This window comes from Onychostoma macrolepis, chromosome 04 (genome assembly GCF_012432095.1).
Source record: "Onychostoma macrolepis isolate SWU-2019 chromosome 04, ASM1243209v1, whole genome shotgun sequence".
In the NCBI taxonomy this organism is placed as follows: Eukaryota; Metazoa; Chordata; class Actinopteri; order Cypriniformes; family Cyprinidae; genus Onychostoma; species Onychostoma macrolepis.
The window spans coordinates 615,517-620,435 of record NC_081158.1 but is presented as its reverse complement, the minus strand read 5'-3'; the positions used below and the strand labels follow the sequence as shown (position 1 = coordinate 620,435).

The following is a 4,919-nucleotide window of genomic DNA, read 5'->3' as shown; positions in this document are numbered from 1 at the left end:
CTAATGCTGCTATGACATTAGATCTACAATTGGACATTTTTCTGCGTCCTTACTCACTCACATTCTAATGCTGTTCTCAGGACACCTTGTAGTATCTGCATGTAGTATCTGCATGAAACATGAATTAGCTGCTCTAAGGACATTTTCGCTGCAAGTATTCTAGTACTGCTCTCAGGGCACCTTATATTATCTACATACAACATTAATTGGCTGCTCTATGGGCATTAGTGGCACACTTTCTTATACTACTACATCATACACATGCTAATACTGCTCTTAGAGCACCTTATAGTATGTAAATGGAACAACACAAATCTCAGGGCACTTCAATTCAATTCAAATTTATTTGTACAGCGCTTTTCACAATACACATTGTTTCAAAGCAGCTTTACAGAAAGTGCATTTCAGAAATGTACATAGAAAAATAAAAATTGTTTTATTTTTTAGTAAAATTTGTTTTACTTCATATGCTACTTTCTGTGTAGTACTGAAATTTGCAAACATAAAACTAGTTTTCTTCTAATCCGGTAATATTCAGGTATGCTGTGTCTATTTCTGAAATGTTTCATAAAATTATTGTTTTCTTAAAGCTGTATTGTTTATATCAACTGCAGATTATGGAGCAGCTATGGATCGAGGGCATCCGAAGGAAACTGAGAATAGAAAAAGATTCCCGTGTTTCCACGGATATCAAAATTGTTCATGGGGACAAGAAAACAGAGTTTATGGAGAACTATGTAGAAGAACTACAGAAGAAAACAAAGACCTTTTTCTTGGCTGCAAAACAGAACAGCAAAAATTATTATTTCCATGCCTGTGAAAGAGGCAACAAACCAACAGGAAAAAGCATGGGCAAGGCATGTGAAACGAGGGCCAATTCCTGTGAAGCCTATGTGTCGTTTAAATTTATAGAGACAGGTTTCACAGCAGTAGTAGTTCGGCAGCAATTAACACACACGGGACATGATTTGTCAAACCCTGAAGAGAGGAAGAAAAATGCAATTAATCCAGAATTGTTAGGATTTGTCGAGATATGGCTCACGCAAGGTCTATCCATATCACAGATTGTCATAAAAAGCTGTGATTGGGCATGTAGTCGGGGTTACACCGATAAGCATGACAGGCGTTTTTTCCTAACTCCAGAAGATGTAAGGTTGGTAAAACGCCACCTCCGTATCTTCACTTTGCCGGACATCGATGATGCTGTGAGTGTGGAAAAGCTGGTGACAGGTGAACTGAAAGAAAATATTTGCTTTTTACAACCTTTGACAAAAGACCAGCCACTGGTTATTGTTGTCCAGACACCACAACAGAAGGCTCTACTCCAAGAGAACCCCCACCCCATGGTTTTTATGGACGCCTCCTACAAAGGTTTGACATCATATGGGTATGCCCTGTATGCCCTTGTACTTGTCAATCAAACTGGAAGAGGAGTCCCATTTGCATACCTAATAATGAGCCAGGAATCCTCAGCAATAGTTGAGCTTTGCTTGAACATGCTTTGTTCAAGCAATCCAAACTTTTACCCAAGGTGAGAACAGTTCTTTTCAAAAGCCCAATACCCATACAAGCACAAAGGAGTTGTAATACTGAGAGATAATTGAATACCTTTTGTAACTTAAACAATGGTAAATTTACTACATTTGCCTAGATGAAATTGTGATAATCCAGTATTCTACAATATTATTAGCTGGAGTCTGGTCTTATTTTTCCTAGGTCAGTTATGATCGACAGAGACTTGAAAGAGCTCAATGCCATAAGAAGTTTTCCCCAAAACCAAAGTTCTCCTCTGTTGGTTTCATGTTCTCCAGGTACTGATTGCATTTAAGAAATGCACAAGTAGGTACTTTGAACATTCTGTTTGGTTGTAAATAAATTGATTTACAATTTTGATATCATATGCCTGCTGTAGCTTCTAAAAAAACAATGTAGCCTCATTTACAGTGCCATATATTGTGTATTAAAGGCTGTACATCGCTGGGTTACATCAAGAGATGGTGGGAACCTGTCACCTGACAAAAGACACGTCGTCATTCATGCCATGACCAGAATGAAAGCTTGCATAACGGTAACTACGATAGATATATAAAATTGTATGTGTCTCGATATCTGCTATTACCCTTGTTTCGTCTGTGTTGGGTACTCTAAACTGGCAACCATAATATATGTATGGTATGATTTCAGGAGGAAGATTTTGTGACAGTGTCCACTAGCGTGTGCAATGACCTTGATGCCCAGCTTGGCAGCAATCGAGTGACAACATACCTGAAGGTGCACTGGCTTCCACATGCAGCACTATGGGCCAATTTTGGACGACTGTTTGAGCACAACAGCAGTGACACCAACAATAAGGCAGAGAGGTAGTCAAAGATTAATAATCATGTTTTTTCAAACATTACAATGCATGATATAAAACAAAAAAGTAACTCCTGATCGGGAACATTTGGTTCCCTAGACGGCACATTTCTCTTCTAATCTGCCACTGAACACAATTTTTCTGGTCACATTTGGAACCGTTTTTTTTGTATTTTCAAATTAAGTTATCATTTCCATCACAATCCTATCTCCCCAACACTGAGTGAGTATTGTTTTCCAATCTATGATTTACTCATAACAGTATATTATTGTTTTCCCCTTTTAGGTTTTTTCTGGCGCTTAAATACCAGTTCCTAAGGGGAGAGGCAAACAGAAGAGTTGATCAACTTCTTCACTTGCTGTGTGGTGATATTCAAAAATATTATTGGTAAGGCCAGTATAACGTAGTGATGTTTATTACATTCATTTTGGTCACAACGCCTATTAGGATATTAATTCTGTAATGTCATTTGAGTAAGTTTGGTAATGTTATCTTTCAGATACTTGAAACGACTAATTCTATGCTCACAATACTGTCCTCTGTTACATGTCCTGCATGAATGGAATTAAATGAGAATTGAATTAATTAAAAATGATCAATTTCTGTGATTAAAAAGGTCAATACTATATTTCATTTTATACACAATAATGCCTGTTATCCTCAGACTAAATGCTCTTTTGTTAATGTAGCTACCTGGACGACTTGGCAGATGCAGGAAGACTGAGGGTCTCCTCGTCAGCATCAACATCTACAGCAGCCAAGAGCACAGTGGGACAGCAGATCCTGATAAATGAGCAAGGAAAGTGCTCTGTGCAAACAGGGGCAGGCCCTAACTCAGATTCAACTTTGAACACTGTGGATCTAGTCAAGATGCAGTGTGACTGTGGATTGTATGATAAGGAAATGTATGCACACATATTGTATCAGCATACACTGAAGCACAGAAATGTATTGATATTGCACAGCTACGTGCTGACATGGCTAGAGATATTGTTGCCAAAAAACAGTACCACGTTGATGGTGATTTCATCACTGTTCACCCCACTGATGTAAGTGCCACATTTGTATTTACTGGTGACCCTGCCTTTTGTACCTGTGCTGTCAACAGTTACGGTCAAAAGTGTGTGTGCTTACATGTTGCTGACTGCCTGCAAACCACCAACAATTCACATTCGACATGTCCCACTACATGTCCCACTGCTGGAAGCGAAAATCTGTTTGTGCCAACAAATGTCAATGCACAAGTTCAACTTCAGTCTATGTTGACAGATTTACTGGAGTGGAGCAAATCAGAAAATTACATGTATAGTAGTGACCTGTACACTACAGTGAAGAGGGCACACACAGTGGCCTTCAATCGTTTTGGCATTGTGTCAAGAAAACGAAAAATACATGCACTTCATGCTTATCGCCAGCGGATAGAGCAAGCCAAACGAGAGCTTTACAAAAAGCGCAAAACAAGAAGATACAAGCGCTAAATAATAATAATAAACAGATTTAACCAAAAAATATTGTTTAATTGCATTTTTTGCAGTGATTTAACAGTGAATAGTTTGCAGCACATAGTGTAATTGTGTCAGAAATAGTGTCAAAATTCAATTTTCTAGAACCCTTGCTTTTGCAACAAGGCACTCTCTGATGATCTGAAACACAACCTGGCATACTTGGGGTCCAAGTGTGTGTGTGACCTTTGAATACATGTCCATGTTGTCGCCCAACACTTGTTCGATTATGTCGAGTTCAGCTCTGTAAACAAACAAAAGAAATCTCTGAGACAAGTTACATTATATACAGTCATGGGCGTAAATCTGATCTAACAGTAGGGGGGGGGACAATAAAGAGCAATTTTTGAAGGGGACACAAATAATACATCCACAATTATACTTGTAAAGGATTTGTGTACACAGCGGAAAGCCTTAATACTATCATTAGTGTAGCATGGAGACTGTACCATTACCCTTCTTTTCAGTGTTTCTCTTGATTCAATGAAAAAGCTAACTAAATTGACCAAAATATTCTTCTTTAAAACCATTTATTTATTTTTAAGTTGTTTACAATCAAGCCACAAAAACAACTTAAAACATAATGACTAATTTTGAAAAAGTGTCCCCATATAAAAGAAATACAATGCGTTTGTAACAAATAAATGTTTTAAGTTATAGTTATATAGGTTATATACTTAGCGGTTTGGTGTAGGCCTACTGAAAAAAGATCTGATGTCCGTTTTTCTTTTCTCTGTCATTTTATCTGGGCAACAACAACACAAATCTTTAACGTCACATTTCTAAATATGAGTTAGGTTCATAGTTTCACCACGTGGTCATATTATAATTATACAATATGGCTTATCATCGTGTAAACGTTAGTTGTAGTGGGTGCATTCAAGCTAGGTAACGTTACATTATATTACACTAACATAGTGAACTTTGTCACTAATTTATTAATTACTCAGCATAATTTCTATTTAAGAAAAGAAAAAACTTCATCCGATGTTTAATGTGAATAAACTACAGTACCCGATGTGTGAGTCGAGCGCAAATCCTGCATAGATCCTGAGTGGACC

The 4,919-nt window shown here is 37.6% G+C and overlaps 1 long non-coding RNA gene across 1 annotated transcript; it reads left to right on the top strand.

Moving 5' to 3' along the window:
* Positions 1–1,759: 1,759 nt before the first annotated feature.
* On the top strand, positions 1,760–2,408 carry LOC131538889 (uncharacterized). Its single transcript, XR_009270734.1, has 3 exons — positions 1,760–1,811; positions 1,967–2,068; positions 2,185–2,408. It is a non-coding gene; the product is annotated as an uncharacterized LOC131538889 (long non-coding RNA).
* Positions 2,409–4,919: the final 2,511 nt, after the last annotated feature.